We start from the raw sequence: 26875 nt of genomic DNA, 5'->3' as shown, positions 1-26875 counted from the left end.
CAGCCTTGTGCTGAGGCCAGGGGCTGGGGGCTTCCTCCCTCACGGCGAGGGTCAGGAGGGGACACAGGCAGCTCCTGTGAGCGGGCCGAAACGCCGGGGGGTGCTGCCAGGTAGAGCAGCAGCCCGGCCCGGCCGAGCTGGGCCCTGGGTGGCCCCTGGGCTGAGGGAAGGCAGGCGGTCAGACGGCGGCCGGCGGTAATTCGCGGCCAGGAGGATGTATTTCTTGGCGTGGGGCTCCTTAGGGTGGTTTAAACTACTTAAGGAGAAGTAATCTTATGGACACACTTGAAATTGGTGAGGTACACACAGTGCAGATGCGATATGAAAAGTCTGGCCATGTTTCAAGTGGGACAAGTAGAAGTCAGCTGTAGTTTTAGCTTTTTTTTTTTCCTCCGGCTCAGTTGCCCATATCTATAATTGATATGATATCATTTCTTCATTCCATATATTTACTGTAAAACCAAGCCATAAACGTTTTTACAGATGAGTCCACATTAGGCACCACTTAAGAAAAAAGTATAAGGAAGTTAAATTCAGCTTCAGAGCAGGTGAATAAGGGACAGTAAATAAAAGCATGCAACCACAAATTAGATCTGGAACATACAACAAAACATAGAGTAATCCTAATGTTGAGCAATATCTGTGCTGACCCACTAAGTACTGTCTACTTCATACACTGAATAAAGCAGATCATGCAGGTTGAAAAATATATCACAGTATGTGAATACAAATGAATGCCTATACCTTTCTTAGTGTTTCAGTGCCTGACTTTACAATCATTGTTCCTTAACAGAAGGATTTTTTCACTGGAATGTTTATTGTTCAAGGGTCATAAGAGTTACACTTTAGAAGGACATAAGGCTTTATAGTATAAAGGAACATAAGCTAGTCATAAAACTGTAGCTACAGCAGCACTATATAACAGATAAATCAAACCTTCCACCACAGGTATGTGTTCCCTGAAGCCTCATGCTTCAGATGACCTCTGCACGGGTGGATTGCATAGTAGTCAAAGGATCTTACCTCACAAACTAAAATGCAAGATCAGCATGCCTTGCACGTCATCTAAACTGGATGCAAAGCCCCTCAGTGGAGCACTGCTGCCAGGTGCTGCAAAGCCTCACCTGCAACAAAAAAACACATGCAAAAAAGTTCCAATGCAGAAAGTATGAGGAAGAACAGAAGACAGGGAAGTCACTGGTACGCACACGTGTGAGTGAGACAAAGAGAATCTCCCCTGTAAGAGAAAAACAAAAAAGAAAAACAAAACAAAACAAAAACAAACACACACACCCCATAAAAAAGCAAAACACACAAACAAACAAAAAACCACAACAACAAAAAAAACAGTATGTCTATTCTGGTTCTTTGCTGTGGAGCCAAAATGCAGCACCTGTATTCAGCTCTTAAACCCCACTAACCACAAAGAACAAAAAAGTCCATCTGTTTTCCCCACTTCCTGAATATCTCCTTTTATACTAAGTGTTTCACTATGGCTGGGGGCGGGGGGAAGGAAAGAAAGCATCCTATTTTATCAAGCAAATTATCAAGGAAAAAACAGAAATATACCATAGAACATAATACATAAGGAATTGAATTAAAACTTCTTTTGTTGCTGTTGATGAAATTAACACAGAGTCTTCCAACCATATAAAACTGAAAAATACATTTGAAGAGTTCCTGGGCCTAAGAAAAACATGCTGAACGGAGTAATTCCAGCTATGGCTAAGAAAACATTCTCCAAAATCTCAAACAATACAGTATGGAAGGATCATGAGTATTTCATGTTGATGATCATCAAGAGTTCCTTAGCTTTCACAAGGAAAGTTCTACTTAAAAATGAAAGCCCCAAGTTATGAAGTCTCTGAAGCAATTGGTTGGCCATGTACCAAGCTCTACCAGCGGGAAATGTACTCAGGACAGGGACTCAGTTTTAGAGCTAGAGGAGCTGTTCCAGAAATGCCTGGAACTGATTGATGACAAATTTCCCCAGAAAGGAAGAGATCAAACTAAGACAAAATTCATACATGGATACAAGATTCAAGTAGCAACAACCAATATACTACTAGAAACAGTACTGGAAACAGTCTCCAATCAATACTACTGGAAACAAGTAAAAGTTCCCAGCATTTAAACAAAATCAAAATGCAAAGCAGCATTGCATTAAATACTTGAATCATATTTCGAGAACATTTATTGAAAAAAACAAAATCAGTCATGTGCATTGCCTCCAAAAGCAGGTTGCTTGCCAGTAGCTAGAACTCTACAGGGTACGTTGTCTGTAGGTGTACTCACATTCCCAGTACACAAACGCCACAAGCATTCAAACTTAGAGGTGGTTTTTAGGTTTTAAATGCCTGTAGAACAAGTGTATGTAGGGTAATATACAGGAATGTGTAATGTGGTATGTCCACATACTCTTCACTTCTCTCAGCTGCAAAATCTGCTAGTACGCAAGGACTCTAAGGGAGTAGAGATGGTGGGTGGATGTCTAGAGCTTAATTTCTTACAAGTAATTCCTTTCTAGTGAGTGCTTGCCAGATGCACTCATCCATACTCCAACTGTGAGCTGTGCCTCACTTCTAGTTCATGTTGGTATTTTCAATCTTTAGGGTTTTCTGTCAAATGCAGCAACACATCACTGGCTTGATACCTGATGAAGGTGTGTAATTAAGGGAGGTACCTAGGAAGGAGGTAGGCTTTAACAAGTCTGCAGGAGACAGATGGGGCTCTGACAGAACGTTCCTGAGCAGCAATGGCAGATTCACCTTTGCTGTCTTGGAACAGGTCCTGACACGGCCCTTTATCTGGGTAAGCAGTTTCTAGGGGGAGGAGAGAACTGTGCTTTTGGGTCTTTAGACAAGCAACAAAACCAGCTGTTGAAATAATCAAAAGAGCCACAGTTGCTGGCTGGTCTAATAATAGCCTAGGCCAGACAAAGTAATTTGTGATAATTTGGCTCAGATTGGAGCATACACAAAAACCCACGACTTCTGCTGGGTTGCTGGGCCCAGGGGAAGAAGGAAATGAGAGAAGGGGGGGATGAATTGGACCCAAACATTTCAAGTGCAGCAGAAATTAAAGCCATGTGGGAAATTCTGTCCAGAAAGTCAAGGAATGAAGCTTCTCTTTTACTTTTCAGGAAATACAGTGGTAGAAATTATCAAAAAGAAATAAAAGGGGAAGAAAAAGTACATGTAGAAGCAAGTTGCAGAAGTTTAATAAAACAAACAAACAAAAAAAGCAGCAGAGTACTTGCTGTAATCTCAAGTAGTTGAGATGAACACATCAGCATGTGGCATATGCTGCTCTAAAGCCCTTCATAAAGTACAATGTATTTGTGTCTTACAAGCAGGGTGAAGGAAAAATAATTACATTCTTGTACTTCAGTGAGAATCTCTGCTGTGTACATGTGCGTAGGAATAAAAAGACTTTTGTATGTTTTCATAGCTACATTTCTGCAAGAAAACAAACCTTACTGTCTTAAAAAGTCTGCAATTTGGTTGTTAAAATCTGGATATTTCTCACTGAAATTCTACTTTATCATATGCATCTTTGCTGTAATGTACATAACTTGGAATTTCACAAAGATAGAGTAAAAGAAGGAAACACTAGGTAAATGGGTCTTTGTACTCTCTGCTGAATGCTTACAATTAGTTGCCTTGGCAGTTATTATATTTAAAGTATTTGGTTCTGATTTGCATCCCTGGAATTGCCACTTTGTTTGGTCTTGCAAAAAGACACTGTTTTTCAACAAAAATATCAGCTCTATAGAACAGCTTAACTGAAGTTGTCCGTGTAGCCTCGATGTTTGTTCAGGTTCTGCAAAGCAGCTGAAGCCTGCAATGAATGTACCAGTGTTTGGCCGAGATACAGGAGCCTCAGACCACAAAAGAATGCAGACAAAGGATTTTAAAAAATGCAAAGGATGAAAAAGAGTATTTTCAAAAGGGAAACTATAGCCTTTGGACATGGCAACATTATTTTTGTTCCGAGTAAAAACAACAAGGGTCTTGTTCAATAGACGAATATATTGGCAACATAGCCAGTATAGGAGGCTGACGATGCTGAGGGTCAAGATCTGATAATTTGATCTCCATTTGTGTTCAGCTGATCCAGTGGATTTCAGCATAGCTGGAGAATGACATATCAGGAGATTGCAGGCTTCCTGCTTCCTGAAACATCTCCAGGTTCTCCTTGCATTGTTACAGCTGCTTGTGACTCCCAGCAGATCGGCATGATGACAAGGTAGATGGTTTTATGGTGAGTGAAGATGATTAAAATAGAAGATTATTGATTGTCTTGAATAAGGACCTTTCTTATTGAAACACTGGCAAATTACCTTTACACAAAACTAGGGATTTTGAGACTGGTCTCAAAAAATGAGAAGGATCTCCGCATGAAAGCAGCAAATGCAATAATTTCAAAAGATCAAAAACTGGCAGCCAAGTGGGGAAAACCTATTCAGAGGGAGATTCTTACAGTTGTTAATTTCTAAATTATATTTAGAAATATTTTGGTTACTTTTGCTGTTTTCCAGCTTCTGTGGACTAATAGCACCCTTTCTACTCCTGTCTCGTTAACAAACATCTCTAAAGATTATTTTTCTCCTTTACTAGTATTATCACTTGCAGGATAATAAATATATCTCATTCTACTGTCTTCAGGATTAAAGAGAATAAGGAAAATATGTAGAAAAAATGTGAGGAAATATGGAAGGGAAAAGAGCTGGTTCAGAGCTAAACGTTTCTTAGAAAGAGAGGCTGTCAAGGCCACATTGATTCGTAGTTTGAGTCCTGAAGTATTAATGTTTGCTCTATAACCACAGAGTTATCAGTGAACAGTGTTGATGTTGTGCTAAGTGAGCTGGCAACAGCATGATGTAAGAAGTATTATCACATTGGACACACGCAAGTCTAATACCTGAGAATATACAACACTAGCCCCAGGATGAGAGCCCAGCTTTTCTGCTGCAGTTTGCAATTCAGTGCAAAGAGCCGACAAAGGAAAAACTTATGGAAGACAGCAAAGAGAGTCCTAAAGAATTTTCAAAAGGTGAAGCGGGGTCATAAACTTGTCCATTGCAGTAAATATAGAAGTTTCTTATGGTACTGAAATTGGCTACAGATATGAGTAGCTCTGATTTTGTTTTATTCTGCTCTTCTGCCATGAAATGCTTGTAAACTGCCTTTCACTGAAAATATATGTGACATACAGGTGGATAATCTTCTCAGTTCAATACAAAAATTTGCAGTCTCCTTTTTTTTTTTTCCCTTTCCCCATCAGTCAGGCATTCTGTCATGTTTTTCTTGTGCTGAGAATTGACACAGTCCACACTTGCAGGAAGTGTTCACAAAGGTATGTTAATATTCAGCAATGGGGTAATTCCGCAATTAAATAATTGTATGATAATTATTAATTTGTGAGTTCACTGCTGAAAAATTTAATATTAACAAGGTTGTAACAGTCTAGTTACATTAACATGTGTTTGCTAATGGAAAAAACACGTTTAATGTGGAAGTTTTTCAAAAATTCAAAATAGATTATTACGAAGAGAATATGATGAGTTTCCAACTTTAAAAAATTATTTTGATCTGTTACAGATATCTTTCAGTCATACATTCAACAACACACAGCTTCTTAAAACAATTTGATTTTTATAAAAGCTGAAGAAAGGAAAAACAATTTGACAGATTTGATTGAGTTCTTGGCTAGGACCCTTGAGAAAGTCTGGATGACACCTGCTTATTTTAAGCCAGCCAGACAAGTGTGATGCAAGATATAGGAGTGTTTCTCAGACACTGAATTTTGATTTATCTGATAAGGAAAGACCTGCATACCTCAGTAGCAATTAAGGGGGAAAAAAAAATTCTACATGATAGTATCAATCCTGTCTTTTTCAATTTTATACCACAACCCTTACTCTAATCATCATATGTCAATAGGAGAATAGATGATGATGAGCATCCTCATCATCCAGGCCTCCATACTGACTTTAAAGAGGTTTAAGGCTTGACATCAACCAGGGGCTTTACGTATTTCACACTCATGCTTGCAATAACCTGTTTTGGTAGGTTTTAGGGGTCCTGCACTCCAGTTATACATACTTACTTCTTTAAACAGCTGTAGTGTCTGAGCTGACAACTCATGAGTCATCAAGGAGATACCTATATGATTTAGATAGATGAAAATGCGAGCTGCAGAACTACTCTTTTTTTCTGACTCCCAGAAATAGTCACGTTATTCATACAATGCTACTGCAAAACAATCTTGTGTTTTTACTGTCAGTGACAGACCTCTTGCTGAACCCTTTGATGTTTTGTTAGCAGCATAGTCCAACAACAGAGGCCTTATCCTATTTTTTCACTTCCTTATTACTTTGCATCTCCATACACTCATTCACTAGGTTCAGATTTCTTTTCTGCATTACCAAGAATAATAATAGGATTGTGTCATTCAAAAGAAAAAGATTCATGTGATTAAAAAAACACAAAGTTTATAATGCAATGGTACAACAGTAACTAAATTTCCTCTGTTTTAGTTACATAAGTGAAAACCAAATGTCTGCCAAATGTCTGGAGTTCCCAGTGATGTCTGGACTGATGAAGGTCAGCAGCATTTTTGCAAGACACTTGGCAAAATCCTGTGTTGCATGGACAGTTTCTCTCAGAAAACTCACACCTCACATCAGAGTTTTATTCTAGCCAGTTGTTGAGTGAGATCTGTATACAACAGTTCTCAGCTGAAAACTCAGATTTTCCCTAAGGCATGATTTTCAAACTTTTTTAGGCTTCCCTCACATCTTCTGTGTAACATTTTATGTCACCACAGGCTCTCCTCCTCTTTCCCAATGCGTATATATTGTAACTCCTCTAGCCTGCCGGAAACCTCTGCCTTCCTTGGACTGCAGCTACTCATTCTGTTTATTCTTCACAATGTTTATTCCTTTACCCAGGAAGAAACTGCATTCTTTCATCACAGAGGAATAGCCCTTTCAGTCCAAATCTTACAGCTTTTTGCAACTTCATTAGTTCAAAGGAAATACCACGTTCTTCAAGGGACTGCTGAGCAGAAAGATCTAGGAATGTGGAAAGCATGAAAGGAAGAGAAAAGCCTGGGCAGAATTTCCTGGGCTTTTACACCCTGGGAGGAGGAGTGGGCTACTCCTCCTGTCTCTGAAAAGGGCCTCATTCCAATTTACACAGGTTTTTGTTGTTTCCAAGGACAGGAAGTGGCATCCAGGAATTAGTAGGGAAAAAAGGATTCCAGATGCACTCACCTCTGCTTTCTACGCTCTTTCTGGCTGTTCCCATTGACCGAATAAATTGTTTTTATGGACAAGATCTCCTAAATGCTTACCTCAAGTTAACTTGATCAGTTCAGGAGCTGCTTCACAGAAAGAAATCTTTTATATCTACTGTGAACTCCCCTTCTTTCGATGCTGTCTAAAAGCCAGAAGCCACAGTGTTCAATTCCCAATCTATAAGAGTTCAATGGTCTGGAAAATAAGGAAAAGAGTGTCAAAATCAGTTTCTGGGATGCTTTCACAAAAGCTGTGTGTTCAGCACTATGCTGGAGCCAGGAACAACCTATCAGTCCTGAAGCAGCCCTCTCAGAGAGAACTTTATTCCATAAAACCTTCAGGATCGCAACACAGTCTTTATATTCTGAAAATATATGGATGTGGTCATGCCTTGAATTTGTATTTGCACAGCAATTTTAGACTTCCTTCAAGTTGAGAGAGAACAAGTGACATGTTCTGATTTCATGGAAAGTATAATTAAAAGACAGTTTTTGCTCTAGAATTCAGCTATAAAATCTACAGTACGCCCTTGCTTTTGTCTACATTATAGGGATGCATATAAAGGAGGTGGGTTACTCTATTCTCTGTGTTTGATCTATGCAGCAACATATGGCATTTTCTACTGCTGAATAGTTCTGGCATACACGATTATTACTGGCAAAGCAGAGATTTAAGACTGAGAAAGGAATGCAAAAATTTGCAAAAGGAAAATGTAAAATATGCAGATAAAACCTTGGTCCCATCTCACACAATTAGAGGAAATACAGCCTTCCAAGGGGATTAATATAGGTTTATCGTCTAGTCCCAGGGCATGACATTAGAAACATTTATGGCGAAAGGAAAACAGATATTGAGAATTTCTGGAGTAAATTGCCTCTTGTTTTACTCTGATGCTTACACTGGCTGAATGTTGATATATGGCTGCAGCACTAGAGCTCATCCTTTTTTGGATTAGCAGTAAAGACAATGCTTTAGTTTGACAGTTGTAAATGAGCTTTGAGCTTTTTCTTTTTTATTCATGGCTGGTTAGGTGTGCAGGTCACGTTCCAGCCTCATTAGTAAATGGTGGCAACTTAAGTCTGGTTATTAATTCTCCAGCTTGCTAGTTGTTAGCAACTGAAGCCCAACAATATTGACATAATGTTGGCTGAACCAGAGAGTCTAGCAGGACTTTCATTTTTGCTTCTTGATGAAAAATGTCTTGTTGAAAAAAAAAGTTACTGCTTAATGCTAGACAGACTCATGTTTGCTAACATTACACCTGGTGTGTTAACAACTGGAAAAGTGACATGCTTGAGTGTTTCCATTCTGATTCTTTTTCTGGTATTTGGCCTGGTTTCTGCCTGGAGAGTTTAAAAACAAGTTCTCCACAGGAAGTGAATTTTTGCTTGAGTGCAATGGTTCTTGCTATCTTGAAATACCAATATATTGTATTTGCAAAATGTAATCTCCATATCACGTAGTCTGAAATACTTTTACATTCTTAATCTTCTACTAGCAGAAGTATCCTATTCATTCTGCATTATTACCACGTCAAAACTTTCATGGGACAACTATAAATTTTCATGATTTACTAATGTATGACAAAATATATTCAAAGGGGGCAGGAGAGATGGAAAATCATCACTGTTAAGATACTTCTGTGCCCATGATCACAGTACCCTGGCATATTAATGAAATTAACTGAAGCCTAATTGAATTCATACACTTTTTTTCATCCTTCTAATTACAATAGCACAACTTCTATTTGTGTCACACATCTGAATGTGTTTGTGTATACAGGATCATTCCTGTTTCTGTCAGTAATGAAGACACAATTACTAGAAATAAGCTAAGATTGACTTTTGGCCCTACTGATATAATTAAAGCCCAGAACTAGATAAAGTAAAACATTATGTTGCATGACAGGACAGCATCTGTTGTCTCCTGTAATTACTACTAAAACGTAAAGGGAATTTTGTATGTCATTTTCCAGTCTCTTCATTACCTTATGATTGCCATTTATACACCTTAAAAAAAAGCCTAAAATTTGATCTCCCCTTTTCAAAACTCCTATAAAATTAGCATTGTGGCTTACCTTTCAATTTGAAATTAAATTCTTGGAAAATCCAGTGAAATTAATCTCAGGCTATTTATGGTTACACATGGTGCTTTTCTTGCTGTGACTGTACTCTGAACAGTTGAGCTGAAGGAATATTGAAATGTCAGCATGCTTCCTGCCTATAAATAAAGAACAGGCATGTAGAGTGAGTGGTGTCAAGAGGGGAATGACAAATCATGTCCATATATAACCCTATATTTCTTGTGTATATCCTCCATACAGTTCTATCCAATATTGACATGTAATTTCTGCAGTGTAATCCAAATCACGTTGAAAGGATGGACAGTTTGTATTACCATTCTTCCTTGTCCGGCTGACTTGAGCAGTGTGTGTAACTGAACTGTCCAAGAGGTAATCTTTTTCTGTGCGAAGTGGTATCAGAATACAAAGAGTGAGCCAAGAAGAAATAGGAAAAATAGAAGTCCACAGCACTCCTGAGAAAGAAAATAGAACAGATTCTATTGAACCAAGTAAAAATGTTTTAAAATGATGCCCATTGGACTTAATTTTTGGTTTGTCTAATGTCTTGTTTCTAGACTCCTACCACATGATTCTTCTTATATTCAAAATATTCATTAAAAGGCCTCCCAGTTCTCATACTATGTCTGTCTTCAGTCAGCCTGCCTAATACACACATGCTATTTGAAAGCTTATTATTTCAAGCAGGAAATTGTCAGGCTACCAGAAGTATCAATTTTATTAAATGGTAGTGAGGAATCAAGAGAAATAGTAAAATCAGAAACCATCCAGAGGGACTATCTTGTAAGACCTTTCATTGGTGAAGGGCTGTGACATGATCACTAATGAGGAAAAGCACTTTTAAGGAACAGGGAGGTGGAAGCAAGAGAGTCATGAAGCAAGGGGTAGCAGTAGAAAAGGGAGGGCAGGACAAACTTGCTATACATTGTAGTTTATTTCTGGCTTCTAAATGCCCCAAACACTTCCCAATCATTATTACCTTCATCTAGGAAATGAAAAGAATGAAAAGACACACTGAGATGTCTGTTACTTCACAGAAATCCTGGCCTTACATTCAATATTGCTGTTCTTATGTTTGTGCCGTTAACTACACATTTGATTAATTCCTCACTTGTCTCACAGTTTACTCTTTTGTTGGCTAAAAAAGTTATGGTTCTATATTTATTCTTTGTATAATAAATATTCTAGCACATTTATAATGAGCCCATATGGTCCACACTGATCCAGACTCTGACCACAAAGAAGTTTTACAAAGGTTTCACCACAGCCTCCAGTGTCATGTCTTCTGTATTTCTCCTGTTGTTTTTAGGAGCAAAATCAGTGATGAACTGGAACAGTGACGACACAGATGTACTAGCACTGCCCTTCCTAGAAAGTGAGCCTCACAGAAATTACTTAGGGCATGTCAATAAAATGAAGTAGTTCTTGTGCACTTCAAATGTCTTCACATGTGCTCTACCCATTTTATACCCATTAAGACAGTTGGAGTGTTCTGCAATAGGTGGAGTTCTTGTTGAGTGGAGAATAAAGGTATAAAGAGTATGAAGGCTGATTATTCTAAGGTGTCTTGCAAAACATGACAAGTGGCAGCCCTCAGAGCCAGAACTTGAGCACCAGTTGGAAGCCAGTTTGGACCGCCAAGCAACTGAGAATTAGAGGAATGAAGAGGCAATTTAAAACTGGTCCTGTTTATCTTCTCAGGCTGTGAGTTCCGTCCTCTGCTTCTAGACATGCAGTGTAAGAATTCTCCTGTAGTCTTTCGGCTGCTGCCCTGTTTTCTTAATTTGGCAGGCTCCCCTCTACATCAGAACTGGGTTTCCTCATTTTCATTAAAAACATGGGGTTTTTTTTATAAAAAACAGCTGAAATATGAGTGCTTTCCCTGTGTTGTAATCTGGCAGTGAGGAAGGAACAGGAGCTTGGCACAGGTATTTCTGAATGCCTATTTTAATCTGTATCAGTAGATGAGGACATATACTCCAAAGAATTACAGTCAAAACAATGGAATCTTTCTGCCAGCTTCAGCTGGTTTTGGATCAGGCATGTAAATCCTCACATTATCTGCAAAACACACCCAGAGTTGAAGCAGTTCAATGGAAGAACTACAAATTTTCCAGGCCTGTGGATTGATTTGATGAGATCACATTTATAGGGCAATAATGCCATTCCATTTCAGTCCTTTGCCTTTCTTCTAATAAACAACAGAGTTGCCAATTCAAGCCAACTGTGGGAAATTCTGAGGTGTGAATATTTATCTATTAGGATGTGAAGAGAAAATATGAAAGAGTGAAGTTACAAAAAGCTGTGTTTTGAAGAGAAAGAACACCCATATAATTTCATGGGAATTTGTTAAATATAGCACCAAATTTGTTAATATAAGACTAAAGGGAAAGCAAGCCAGCTTCCTGGAGCTGGTACAGTGAAAGTGGCTGGCTTTGGAGCCTTAGATTTAATATACTGCTCACAGAATTTATCACATTCAATTCTTTTATGACAGACAGTATAACTTCATGTTTGTGTGTGATTGAGAGCTATACCAAAATGTGTTCCTGAAGTGTTGCATTGTATTGAGCAATTTTTCTCTTTACACTTCAATAAATCTACTACTGTGTGTATAGTGTCCACAAAATATCTTTTATAAATAACAGTATTGGAGATTCACCACTGCCTGAAGGCTGTACTAGATTCTGTACATATTCAGGATAAGACTTTTGCAGTCAAGCCAACAGGAAAAGAAATGGCAGCTTACTCGACATAACATGAAAAGAAATAGTACAAACAGTACAGATAATTAAATACATTGGGAAAATCAAGACAGGAGATTATTTCAATGCAAAACTTGGTCTGAGGTGAGAGAGGGCAGAGCACTGGATAGCTGAAGGGAATAACTAACTTCACTGTCCCTTAAGTTTTGTTCTTAATTGGATCTGACCATGGCCTCTGCTGTTTCGCAAGGGTGGTATTGGGTGTCCTGCTCCTTCTGATCTGCTCATCCCTGCTAGAACAGAATATTACTAAGGAAGAAGTGCTGTGAGGAACTACATCTAGTGAAATGAAGTGATAAAGTGAGCTGGAGTACCTGGGCTAAGGAATTTAATAATGTGATTATATTGACACCAAGAGCTTCCAGCTCAGATTTGGCCCTTTTGTGTTAGGTACTGTATAAATTCACTGTTCCTACACTGAAAAGCTTACTGTCAAAACAAACACAGAAAAAAGCCAACACAATACAAAGCTACAAATGCCAATTAAAAAAAAAAAAAAAAAAAACAAGAGAAAGGAAGTACAGTGCATGAGGAAACAGAAACACAGAAAAGAGAAATGGCATTTCACCAGGGATGGCAAAAGCAGGTCATTAATTCTGCCTCTCCAGGGCTCTAACCTTGCTAGTTCAATGGTGCTACCCAAGGTCTTTAGTGACAAGGGAAAGGAAAACTCGGAAAACTGCATTTGGGGCCTCCAGGCACTTTCTGTTTGGCATAGCAGGATTCTGGATGTAACTAAATCAACTGGGCACTATGATAAAATAAATACACAGAATATGTTTTCTAGTAGGCAGAAGAAGAGGAAAAGAAGATAAAGTATAATAAAAGCATTTATTTATATTTCTATGTCTTGACACTAAGGTTGGTTTGGTTTTCTAGGCGTTTTCCCTCTGTGAAAAATTTAGATGCAGAAGGAAGAAAAGGTCCCTTCCTCAGCATCAGGATCATTCAGTAGTATTAAGATGTTTTTACATTTCTAAAACATTGAAGCATGTTATTTTGTTTTAAAAAACATGTCAGTTTTGGACACCTACTGTCTGAGAAGCAGAGCCAGACCAGTCAGGTGAAAAGTATGCAACTAAATACAGGCCTGTTATATGATGCCATTGTAAAAACAAAGAAACAGTGGTATTTTGAGAATAGTCATGGATCATACTGGAATTCAGTAGCATAAACAATCCTCTATACAGCCCTGTTGCAGCCCTATTACAGCCATATCTGGAATACAGTGCACTGGCATTTCTAACCATTTAGGAAGAATGCAGGAGAAAAAAAATGGTAAACGGCAACAAAGTTATGCAAAAGTTTCAGGGGAAGAAATACAACACTTCGTACAAGACTGACATTTTTAGTATCTCCATGTGAAGGAAATTATGCAGTTTATTACAGCAGCTCAAAAACTGTGTTTGTTGCAGGATCTGGTCTGGTTTGCAGTTCAATTTATTATGTTGATTTAAGAGTTTAGTTAGTTCTTGCAACTACAGATAACCTGGCTTCTGCTAGCTCTATGCCTCTGCATACATAGTTTCCTTGTGTGTACACCTGACACAGTGCCACCCAACAGAAAATTTGTTGATGTTTTCTCACTGTCTCCTACTTTAAGTCTCACCCTTTAGCTTTGCTGGTAGACTCGAGTGTTTCAGCTGGACATGTTAGGTGTCAGACTGCTGCACTGCAGCACTTGCTGGGTTTGTACACAGCACCGATCAGTACTCTGGGACCTCAGTGCTTTTGCTATAACAAATAAGCTACAGAGGAGGATCTTGTGCTGCCTCAGAAGGATCTTGCACTTAGATCATGCTTCAAGCAGCCTCACTTTCTTTTGCATTCCAGCCTCTAGCTATTTGGTCAGAATCTCTGTTCTTCAAAGATACTATATTTCAGTATTGTCACTTGCAACTCCAGCATATGGTTTATAAGCCACACTTCTTATGTTGCTCTTGCTTGCAATGACTGCTATAGAGATACTTTGGAAAATGAGGTTATTTTAAATCTCCTTTTATATTGGTTTAGTTCCCATACCCAAGCTGTTTCTCATCCAACTTCTTTCTGAGCTCCTGCTTTATATTGCTTTATGATCTCCCATTCTTTCTCAGTCTCCTGCTCACAGTAAATTTTACTTGCAATATTTGTAAATGGAAGGATACAACTGGGGCATTCAGAGCCTCCTATTATGTATCACAGTTCACTTTATTAGGGCATAGGCACTGTAACCTTCTCGGCAGAACTAATTAGCACTTCTAACAGCAGGTTCTGTTTAGAAATCAAAGGTGCTTTATGGCTGAACATCCTGGAAAATACTATTCTAAGAAGTTTTGTCCCTTGCTATAATATTATTCTACATTAACACAAAATATTAAAATGTTGTAGATGTTCTCTGGTACCACGTTACTAACAAGGCCAAAGGTCAGCACCTGTTTTAGTTTAAATCAATGATGACTGTATGTTGGATTTTTATTTTAGTAAGAGCAAGCTCTTTAATTTTTAACAATCCTTCTCCCCCCTTGCCCTCCAGCAAACCCAGGAGTGCATACAAGAGAATATTCAAAGGAAAACATCATATATTAAAAATTTTGAGCTTGTTTTCAAGCTACTGGTCTTCTCTGGCCAATAAGACCTCTTTTATTCACCTGAATGAATGATTTTCCTTTGTTTTAGACTATAATTTTTCAGAGTGCTTTCAAATGGTAGGTATTGTAGAGAAAATAGTATCATTTTGAAGGCCTTACAATATTTTACGTAGTAACTGATGGTCACTGACAGTACATCAACCAAGGGCTGTGTTTTTTAGAAGTTAACAGCTACCAGAAATTAGATCTCAGTTAACCTTGGAGCTTTCCTCTTGCTTGGGTGTTCTAAAAATGAAGGTGGGAACACATCTCAAGATTGCTTTTATTCCATTTTCTGAATGGAAACATGCAAAAATGCCCAAGGGTGAGGAATAATACTATACATACATGCAGTGCCATTCCCACCCTCTTCAACATGAGTTTTGCCTGCAAAAGGTCTTGACACTGAAAAACTCAAGCAGAAGTGCTTACAGGCAGACAAATCCAAAGTTTGCTCATGGTAGTCCAGAAAGCAGTTCTTTCCAGAAGCAGATAAGAAAATAGTCTTATATAATACCAAGCAGCATATTCCAACCTTGCATAAGTGAAAAAAAACGGACTAAAAGTTTAGATGTCCCTTTAACCCATTTATAAACCACTGTTTCTGGCTACATATAAGCTCCTACATTTAAAACACACTTTGATTCATTTCCATGACTTAGTTATTGCACAGATTCAAAACCATCAAAACTTCATATTTACGAAAGGCACCAGGCATGTATCAGTCTAAGCATGTACTTGATTTCTTAGCCAGAGTATTTTGAAAGCATATCCTTTTGCTTTATGGCATAAAAGACTGAACATTCTCTTATTTGAAATTCCAAATCAAAATAGCACTATTTTAGACAGCCAGGGCAAGCAGCATAGTGGTAAATTACATGTTAGGGTAATACAGTATGCACAGCATTAATAATCAAAACGATAGTATGTAATGTATTTTATCAGGCTGGTAGGTGTCTACCAGTGAAATGGTAGTCTTTTCCTTTGTCCTCTCTAAGGTAATCATACTCTCACTGTAGAATGTGAAGCACATAGATATTCTATCACACACTCCCAGAAACTCCTCCAGTACAGTTTACTTCAGTGCAACTAAAACTGTAGTTTATGCATAAGGCCATAGAGCGGCAGCCTAGTAACAACAACTACAAAAAAGAAATGGGTATTTCCTAATGGTTTAACATTGCAGCAGAGTTTCTAAACGTTTACTAGAGAGAAAAATGAATGAGACATGAGAAGTCTCTGGAGGAAATAAATAAATAAATAAAAACTCTGTCCTTGATTAAAGCTCAAAGACTAAGGGGAGGGAAAGGAAAGAGGTTGAAAATTAGATGGCAAAGGGGGTCAGATTAAGTGCCCGCATAAGCAAAGCTGATCAAAGAGTAAGAAATTAAGGACTTGATTTATGTCTTAAAAATCAAATGCTTTTTCTTTCCTTTGATACAGGCAGTTAGTACTTCCATCATCTATGGAAGCTAGTGGACAGGATTACGTTAATGCAAGTTAATTTTTAGTTAAGTGTTTTCACAGACTTTTCATTGATAAAAATACAGCCCAAAAAGCCTCTGAATGTTCAACAAATATTGCAAATCTAAAATGTCAAAGAACAGTATATCATTGTTCTGCTGTTTGCCATAGAAGTTTAAGCGTGAAATAAGAACAATTAGATCTCTCTGCATTAGGTTTATTTTTATGTGGAATTAAGTGGGTGTAGCAGTTTCAAGCATACTTAAACCAGTATGTAAAATATCACTGAGGCTGAGCTTTCTTTGCATTTATGTAAATGAAAATCTGAATTAACTCCACTAATGCTGGTGGAGTTTTAACAGCATGAAATTAGCATGAATAAAGCATTAGCCACAGTAACTTTTAAAGAAGTTAGTTCCCAGTGCTACTAAATCACATAGCTTATTATTCTTAAAACCAGAATTACTTTATATGAACCATTTATGTTTTTACTTCAAACAGCTGCAATTATCAAAATTAGTTATTACACAATAAATATCTTCATGCTTCAGTTCCTCATTTCTGTTTCTATGATGTCCACTTATTACTGATGTTCTTTCCAGGCCAGAAGTAATACAAAATTGAGAAAAGTGGAGAGATAAATGCTAACCAATTAGTAATCAAATACAGTCTGCACTATACTTTCATGTGAACAACTTTCACTGCAGCAAGTCTGAAAATTACCTGTTAGACTGAGATATAATTTGAAAACTGAAAAGCAACCTCATACAAAGTTGAAGAAGACTGTGCTGGCATACTCATGTTCCTTCAAATTACCACATAGCCCTTTTACCCACACATATCCATCTGACTTACTTGGCTGACATTCAGTGCTTAAAGTAGGGAGAACTGGTAAATATAATTCTTCCCAGAGCTGTAACAATTACTCTAAATAGTCCATATTCTGCTCATTTCTCTTTCACACATGCTGCTCGCAATAAATTGATATTTCTAAAGGATGAAAAAGAAAGTGGGAACCCCCAACCTTCTCAGCTTCCTCCTGCATATCAGAACAAAGTCAACATCTTCTTTCCTTCAAGTTCTACCTAACCACCACTTATCCTGTTACTACTTTCATGTTTTGAATGTGAAAAGAGATGGAAGTCAAGTACTCTATAATGGCTCATACAGATGGGTCTGCCCAGCCTGATAGCGCATCTTCTGCAGTCGCTAACAATACATACTTATAAGAAGAGGACAAAAATAGTTTAATTAACTTCTCTCTACAGCAATAAGCAGTTCAGAAACCTTCTGAGTCAGAGAAAGCACCAGGAATACCTTTTTCAATACCAACTATAATCAATGGGACTTGTTCTCTATTTTATTTACTCCCCTTTGAACCCATTTTAACTGTTGCCTCATAATCCCTGTGTTGCAATGATCAGTGATCTAGCAAGGCATTCCGACACCTCTTCCTAGGCTTTGGTTATTATACTGTCCCTCACACTGCCACTACCTCCTGCTTCCTTGCTGCTTTAAACCTGCAACCAGATCACTTCATTGACAGCCTTCTAGTGCTTATATTACAAGAATAACAATGCCACAGACTGACTAAAATTAAGGGAATATTCATTGGAAGGCCCTGACAGCTGCCTTTTGTAGGAAGCCAGGCATTGCAGCTGGCTGTACGGCTGAGCCCAGGGGGCTGTGATCAGTGCTACAAAATCCGACTACCCGTCACTTACTGGCAGTGCTTTCAGGCAGGGATGGACACTGGGGCAAATACTGTTTAACACCTTTAATAAAGACCTGGATGATGGGATGGATTGCCTGCACAGCAGGTTTCTCAGTGACACCAAACTGGGGGGCACGACCCTTACACTGAAGGGCAGGGCTGCTATTTCAAAGGACCTCTGCATCCTGAATAAATGTGCTGATGGAAACCTCATAAAGTTTAACAGGGGCAAATGCAACGTCCTGCGTCAGGTATGGAATAGCTTCATGGGGCAGGATGGACAACAGCTAAGTAAAAAGCAATTCTGCAGAAAGGCACCTGGAAGTCCTGTTGGACATGTGAGTCAGCAGCGTGCCTTTGTCTTTTATTGAAGGTGCAGAGTGGTAGGGCAAGAGGCAAAGGGTGCATGTTAAAACACAGAGAATTCCTAGTAGGTATCAAGAACAACTTTTTTACCATGCGTGCAGTCAAACACTGGAACAAGGGCCCAGAGATGTTGTGGAATCTCTATCCCTAGAAATATTTGAAGATGGACTGGAAAACACCATGAGCAACCTGATTTATTTGGCTCTGCTCTGAGCAGGAGCTTGGCCTAGCTGGCCTCCAGAGACACCTTCTAACCTGAACGATTCTGTTTCTGTGAGTCTCTGATTGCTGTGTTTAGCTCCGAAGAGGTGTCTGCACAAGAACCAGAAGAAGGTGGGCAACTTCCCAGAAGCAATTTCTGTAAAAAAAATCCCTCTTTTGACTTTCAGGCTCCAGCTAAGAACAGATTAATACCATATTTTTTTTTTCTTAAGTGCTTAGGACTCAATATAGAAATAGTTTCACAGAAATATGATTTTGCCAATTGAAACAACCATGCACTACACAATTATAGCACTTCAGCAGCACAATAATCTTCAGAAGTCTACAAACTTCAATTTTGTTTACCTTCCAATTCTAATATTTATTTATTAGCATGTATTTCTGTCTATGGTTGCAACCCTGATAAGCAACTTCCATTTGGGTTTCTGGATTCCAATAAAGGAAGTGAAACACTCTGGTTCATTCTGCCCCTTTTTACCTACAGCTGTAGCTGTGTACTATTTTGCCAGATTATTTTCACAGAGTTGGCAAGTTACATGTGTCTGGCTGACTAAGAATTTATTTCGCACCTTTTTAAAAATTTTAAGAGAGCATTCATTAACCTATCAGATGTGGATACTAGCACAGGAATACCTGCATAAAATACCTACTTTTTGGCAGCCCTCCCAGGTTCATGGAGAGATTCATGGAGTTTGAATCTTGAGGCATTTTTAGGTCACTTTGTCTTACTTTCCAATGTATTTATTGCTTAGTTTACCAAAACAAGACACGGAGGTGCCTTGACTACAGCATGTAAGGTCATATGTGTATTATCCAGTCTCGTTCACACATACATGCATGTAAAGAATTATGTGTACATATATATACACATTCATAATATTCATATTCATATATAAAGTATCCTGGACCTACAGGCTTAGGTTCTCAACCACACCATAGGTTTTGTTAAATTAAGATAAAGAGTGATAACATATTAGCTCTTTGAATATAATGGGATTTTGACTCATATGAATAATGCAGAATAGATGCTAGAGGACTTCAGACTTTAATACTAGTTAGTTTCATCATTTGGCAGGTGAGATATTTCCCACAGGTCACACAAATCCACATATTTATTCCTAGTGACTCCACTAATCTCTGCTCTGGAAAGCTGGGCTCTTCTACTAGAGCTTCTCCTCCCATCTGATGCAGATAACTCCAGCAATAAGCCTCTAGTGACTGGAACAGATGTTGCTGTTTATTTAATTTATTTATTTTACTAATGCACAGCTGCCAAAGCCAACAAATGAAAAACACTGAATTTCATCAGGATTACAATTTCCAGTGACTATATGTTAAAGGACATTGTCTCTAAAAATTATTATTTTTTTTTAAACAAAGGTGTCAAGCTTGAACTTGAACAAATTATTTCTTATGATAAAGAATCTCAAGACACTAGTATCTGGCAACTTACATTCTGTTCATATATGAGTTCTTGGATGCGCAAACTGATTTCTCGGAGACAAGTATGTACAACTCATGCTGTACAGTTAGGCTCTATTTCTTGAACTGTAACAGTCCAAGTTCAAAATTAATAACAGCTCATGATATAATCCAGTCTATTTAGGATACTAACTATGCATTATTTACTTTTCCTTTGTATAGGTAGATGGCAACCATATGAAAGTTTCCCTTAATGCAAGTAAAATACTACAGAATCTCATTTAGGGGAGAGAAATATAAGGAAAAATAGGAAAATCAAAACAACAGAAACACACTAAAAAAGGCAGCTGAAAGACAATTTCTCTTGAATTATAATTCTGATTATTTCTGGTTCTTTATTTTGCCTTCAGCAAGAGAGTTAATGGCCAGATTTCCAACAGTGGTGGCACTGCCTCACTTTCAGATGGTAGAGTGAAATTCATACCTGTGTTCCATGGAGTGCATGGGGAGAACTAAACCCCTTACAAAGGCCATCCAAGAAGTGAGCAAGGAGGGAGCTTGCCTAGAACTAGCTAAAGGGCTATGCAATACAGGAGAGTGGAACTGCAATCCTGTCCTCCCTGGAGATTTCAGTGTACGAATTAGGGCTACAAATGAAGATTTTGATTTAGTTAGCACTCAGAGTCTAGAAACTGCTCTTCGAAAGAACCAAAGGGAGATGTCTTCAAAACACATCTGCTGAGGAGCTGCTGTTGGCCCTATAAATAGTTCATTAATAGACGATTTGCCTACAAAATAAAAGAGCATGGATTAGTTTTAACTTAGTGAAAGCAATTCAAACTCACCTTTCCTTCCTTGCATCAACGCTTTTTACCCATCGGTTTCTACAAAGTGGGAAACTAGGGAGTCCTTTGAAGCTGGGGTACCATGCTGCAAAGAGCAGAAGCCTGGGAAGAGCAAGCAAGAGGAGCATGATTGTACTAGCTGGCAGGTATGAACCAGATTTCAAAGGGGGAGAAACAGACTTGGAGCCTGGTCTTTGATCCTAACGCTGTCTATGCATTTCATCTAGTGATTTTTTAAATACAAAGGGTTATGAGCACTTCTCACCTGCCAAACGCTTTTGAAAAAATCTCAAGGTGACTTGATTTCAAAGAATTTAGGCACCTACTAATGCTGATATTTGACCCAAATCTCCAATGGCCACTGACCTCTAATTCAGCAAATTGCTGAGGATTTCAGTAAAACTTCCTACTGAATACCTTGCAGAACAAGGAGGGACCTTAAAATATGGGGTTTTATGTCCATGATTTTGCTGGAAGTCATACTGGAGGTTTTGTCTTGACTGCTCTCAATCTCTGAGAGTCTCCAACTGTCCACTGTGAGAGTTTGAAGTAATTATTCTCACACAAAGATAAATGCCCAGCTTTTCTCTGGCACTATTTATTTGGCATAAATAAAATAATTATTAGGAAAAAATTGAAAAACTTTTTTTTTTTCAAAAGATTAAGCAAACACTTATCTCAATTAACTATTTTATACCTACAACTCTTAGGGGCTAGCCATAAACTCTGAAGAGAAGTTAAGCTACAATGTAAACAATTAAAACCAAGTAAGTTTCCAGGAAACAGAAACCTTTTTCTGTACATCATTTGCAAGAAATGCAATATGAAGCTGTCCTCCTTTGCAAGTCTTATCTCTGTCTCTTATTTGCTCTGTGGAATGTAACACCTACTGACTTCACAAAGTATCTGACAATGGTGAAGAATCACTTTATTCTAGACCTAAGCCAGGAACAAAAAAGGATGTACAGACGAACAAAACACTACTAAGAATTACTCTCTGATTTGATATAGATTTTTTGCCTAGCACCTGAATGGTTCATCTCCTGTCTAGTATTGGTCCATTCATAGAGGAAATCAGTATTCTTATACTTACACAAGAATGCTACTTAATAATATTTCATCGTATTTTAGGTGGTATAAGAGAGACATGCAGACTTACATTATCTTTCACTGCCTGTTGTGTCTCTGCATCTTCCAGGCATGAAGCTTGACAGTAGTACTATTCAGAAAGCAGTGGGCTTGTACAGTATGACATTTTCTTTTTCCCTCCCTCAGTAACAATTTCCATCAGGTGAAAATTCATGTTAGTTCAGGAAAAAAAAAAAATAAATTCCAGTATGTCCAATTTCACATCTGGAAGATACCCTTCATGCAACACAGACTGCAGGATTTTCCTGTATGGCAGGTAACCTATTTCCCAGTCAGTAGCTTGGTGATTAGAGAGTCTACCAAAAACATGGTCTATCAGGAGGACAAAGTGGGAAGTTTTACGAAATCAGACAGAGGTGAAAGCAGACAGAAGTGTGACTTTGGGAGGGTGAAAACTAGAGGGCATGTTACGAAAACAGGGAGAATAGTGAGTAGCTATTAATAAGCCAGTGCTATTCTAGGGGATTTACATAGATTGCATTGTAATTAGTTCGGAGGAGGCCTTGTATTAATAGCAGAGCCAGTGTTCAATAGTGCTATCATGGTCTACTAAAATTTTCCCTACTGGTTAACTGACAATAGTCTGTTTTTTAAAATATCCAAGATAATTAAATGATTAAATCCAGAGTGTCAGAGGTGACTTTTGAGGAGGAAGGGATAGAAAATGTGAATGTTTTTCCACTATTGACTATGACGTGACATGTGTGTAGGTTACAGGTTATGGAAGAGTAGCTTTGGCTCTGTTTGCTTAAATACCATGTTCGCTCTAATCACAGTCTGTATAACCAGAAAAGCAGAATCATGCTGATAACCTAATTTTCATTAAGAAATGTTTTGTGTACTTCTTGGCCAAGGTTCCCCCTGGACCTTGGAGTATAATTCGTAATTGGAAAAGGAAGACTGAGCCTTTGAAGAGTCTAGTGCTACTTGTCCTCTAGAGATATATTTGTGTTACATACCCTTCAGCCATATTCTTAAAGGTAAGCAGTTTGCTATGGTCCAGATGTAAATCTTCGCTGACAGCGACAGTTTAGCAAATCCAAAGGAAATCTATTAGAGACTGAAAAATTTTCTGTCTTCCAACTACTCTGCCACAGAAGCAGCCTACAGAGAAGGAAGGAGGTTTTGTCTTTTTCCTGTGAGAAGGGAGGTGCTTTTTTTTTTCTTTTTATACAGAAGTTATAAGTTGCCCTCCTCCTCCTCAAGTACACAGCTTGAAGAATTTACACCACAAGTCCAAGGTTCAGCTCTGTGTTTTCAAAGCATAAAGAAAAAGAGAGAGTATCTGAAGAGGACAAAGGCAAAGTCTCAGATAATGCAGAGGAAATACTATAGCATGTGCTTCAGAGACACGCTCCCAAATAAAAAACCTCACAAACAATAGGACAGAGCACAATTGTTTCTAGATACCTATCCATTAAAAGACATTTTTGGAATCATACTTCCAGCTTCACATATTCTTTATGTTAATTTACGGTGCTCCAGCTCATTCCTGCCATCATGCTGCTCCCTCTCTGTGCCAGAGTAAGGATTTATTTGGTGGCAGATGAACGAGATCAAAGAACCAATCCATGTTAAAGTTAACCATAAAAAAGCGTGTTTGTGTGGTGTAATTTTAATCTGAATCAGAGAATTGATCTCATTTATTAAACAGCTACATAGTTCTTTTTTTTTCACCAGAGAAGATGGTAGTGTAAGGGAAGACAGAAAGGGTGAAGGAAAGTAAGATTACTTCTTTTGATAGCAGTGCTGACCTGTGCCATTTTACTGCATATGAGAAATTACAGACTATGAGTGGACTGACTTTTGGAGCAGAAAGAATTAACGTACTCTTAAAATTAGTGTCAGGCCCTTACAATGTATCATAGATAACCAATCTAGTTTTAAAGAGGAAAAATTATTTTGCTAAAGGGGCAGTGAACTTACTTTGGTTTGTCTCATAAATCACTAATTCATAATGGTCAAAGGTAAGTCTTTTTACCTAACCCTGTTATATAACTTCTTTAACAAACTTTATTTTGTTTTAAGAGTTGTCTTGAAACAGGTAAATCAAGAAATACCAATCAAGATAAATTATGAAATCTTGTAAGTTGTTTATGTTTGTCAAAGAGCAGACACTTAAAGGTAACATACTGATTTCCAATCTGTATAAATATTTATATTAGTTACCAGTCCAGCCAAGTGTCTGGATTCTATCCATGTAAATTTATCATTTATCTTTCACATACTAATTATTTTAGAATGGTGCTACATTGTAAATTGTGTATTGAAGTAAAATATCTGCAAAACTATCTCAAAAAAACTTGGGGATATCTTTGAACACTAAGGGATACATGTGGTTTACACCATCCAGATGAAATATCATTTAGGTAGAAGTAGCCAATAATTTTCATAAGCATTTAAAGTACAATGCTTTTCTTTCTTAGTATAAAGGTTTTAGAATATGTCTAGAGAAAATTCTGAAAGGACCTTTCTGAAGATTTAAAGCAGACTTTCTTTTTTCTTATCGCTCACAGAAGATGAGGAAGAAAGGCTGTGACATAGTAGACAACATGATGGCACATTCCTGTATTATTCATTTTTAAACAGAACATGTTTATCCTCTAACACTTTTCCTGGAAATCAGATCTCTTGATAAGAAGCAAACGTAGTATAGGTTTGTTTTACTGAGATGATATTTAGACCACATATAAGAAAAATCTGTCTTAAATAGGATTGCTCAGGGGTCACTTAATTTATAGTGAGCATTCTGGTTTGTTGACAGTGACTTTTTTTTTTTTTTTTTTTAAAAACCAATTATTTCTGTCTTATGGATTTTCTATTTGTGGTACACCTGCAACTTGTAATTGAAGAGGGCAGTTAGATTCTTTGCATAAAGCACACTTCTTAATGGACAAATGCTTATACCCCTTTAAAATATGCAACATGAAAAAAAATGGTATAGATATTTAGAATACTGAGCTCTTCTAAAAGCTGTCTGTTTTACACACGTAGATACACTTGGTCATTTTCATCTGCAACAGTAATTTTTTTCGGATGTTGCAGCCATGCACACGGGTCACAGAAAGCAGAAACTTTCTGAAATTTCTTTAGGAAGTCTGAGCTTTCTCTGGAGCAAAACCAGTGTCCAAAAGTATGAACATACATGTTGTTACGTTCTCTACTATAAATACAAAGTTAGTAGTAATTATTACTTAAACTTCACTAGGGGCACTGCACAATTGTACTAATGACACAACATTCAAGATTGGCAAATGCTCTTTGTTAAATCTTGGGTTAGCTTTCTTACTTGCAACTATTCGGTCAGTCAACTGTTTCATTTCAAGTGATATGTCTCTTACTCTTATACCTGGGTGAAGTGTTTCCTAGTAGCTAAGAATTCCTTCAGAACAAAGAGGGCCATTGGAGGATTAGTGGGAGCTTGTGATAAGCTATCTTTACACTTCCATCTCTTCTAACTCTGTGTGACAGAACAGCTTATCTAATGATTTAAGATACGGATGTAAACAGACAGCTATCTTGGATGCAACCTAATTACGACAGGAAAAATAATTATGGGGTGTTTTTAAAATGCTTAAAGCAGCAATAGAAAGAAGTGAAATAGATTATATCAGTATCCATAACAGGCACTGCTTCAGAGGCTCGCTCCTTAATGATCTGCTTATTATGAGATGTTTCACATAAAGGGCATCTTTCATCTCTGTGCTGGCTGGCAGTTCTTATGCTTCTGAGACCAATTTAAACAGAAGTATCCTCTCGGTTTCTGCTAAAGTCTTCTAGACAATTTTACCAAATTCCCAAGCTGTCTTCTGTTCTGCCACCTTAGGTAGCCACCAAATGCCACCCACTTGTGTACCCAGGCTCTATAGTGGCACACGGCAGCTGCTTCCTGAAGGAATGATAGGGAATACCAGATCTAATGTTGGAAAACACCTCTCCAATGGAAACACACCTGCCCAGACACCTAGGCAACTGATTTTGGATTCAGACTATGAGGGGGATGACATTAGTACCTCTGCTGAGCACTTCTACCATAACATTTGCAATAAAGAATTATGTGCAACTAATAATTCATCTTGCAGTTCTGGAAACAATAAACAATAGCGTTAAGAGGGTGGAATTATAGTCTCTGGAAATGGCAGTTCCCACCCCATTCCTCCTTAAAGCTTAGATTTAGCTTCAAAGTGTGTCAAGATATTTTACAAGAACCAATGATTCTTCCAGGCTTTCTAAGCAGAGGAACCTGACTCAAGTGAGATTAGTTTTATCGTTGACTGGATTCTGAATGACAGTTTTGTCCTGCATTGGGAAGGTTTAACTCTGGCATACCTATGTTTGAGTTAGTTTGTGTGGATCTAGTGTCCTGGTTTTGTTAAAAAACAAGTTTCTCTTTTAGTGAATTTTTGCCTGTCAGCTAAAGCCTTCATATTAGCTGCATTTTCCTGGAGAACCCAACACATGTTTTGGTTAAACCTAGCAATGGAATGCAAACTTATTGATAAGCACGGATGGACATCTCGCGAGAGGGGCAACGAGAAACTGATGTCCGAGAGACTGACCAACGGTGTATAACATTCCATTCACGTGAATACTTCATATAAAAGTGGGAGATCACGAGGATCTCGTCCCTTTTTCCCTTTGCCTTTTCCCTTTTTCCTCATGGCTGACATTAGGAGAGGACCTTGCTGGTCGTCCCTGCGAACTGAGGCCTAGTGAGAGACTGAATCCAGCTCCGGTTGGCTACAGAGTCTAATCCAGGACTTTGGGTGCTGGCTCTGCAGTTGCTGAGACTTACAAGATTGGTTTTGTATATTTTGTATTATTTTCTCTATTCTTATTAGTAGCATTAGTAAAACATCTTTAACTTTTCCAACTCTTCTCTCTCTGTCCTTCTTTCCCTCCCGATCGCCTGTCCTGAGTGGGAAGGGGGGAGAGG

The 26875-nt window shown here is 38.1% G+C and overlaps 1 long non-coding RNA gene across 2 annotated transcripts; it reads right to left on the bottom strand.

Moving 5' to 3' along the window:
• Positions 1 to 784: 784 nt before the first annotated feature.
• Positions 785 to 20896, bottom strand: LOC139827923 (uncharacterized). Of its 2 annotated transcripts, none has more exons than XR_011739061.1 (4): positions 20791 to 20896; positions 9381 to 9523; positions 7280 to 7498; positions 785 to 1124 (listed from the first exon to the last, which is right to left on the bottom strand). It is a non-coding gene; the product is annotated as an uncharacterized lncRNA (long non-coding RNA). The 2 variants fall into 2 exon arrangements; XR_011739062.1 differs by having other exon boundaries at positions 7360 to 7498.
• Between the last annotated feature and the right edge of the window lie 5979 nt (positions 20897 to 26875).

Source organism: Patagioenas fasciata, chromosome 4 (genome assembly GCF_037038585.1).
Source record: "Patagioenas fasciata isolate bPatFas1 chromosome 4, bPatFas1.hap1, whole genome shotgun sequence".
NCBI lineage: Eukaryota > Metazoa > Chordata > Aves > Columbiformes > Columbidae > Patagioenas > Patagioenas fasciata.
The sequence above is the reverse complement of the archived record's forward strand: the minus strand, read 5'-3'. Positions and strand labels throughout refer to the sequence as shown.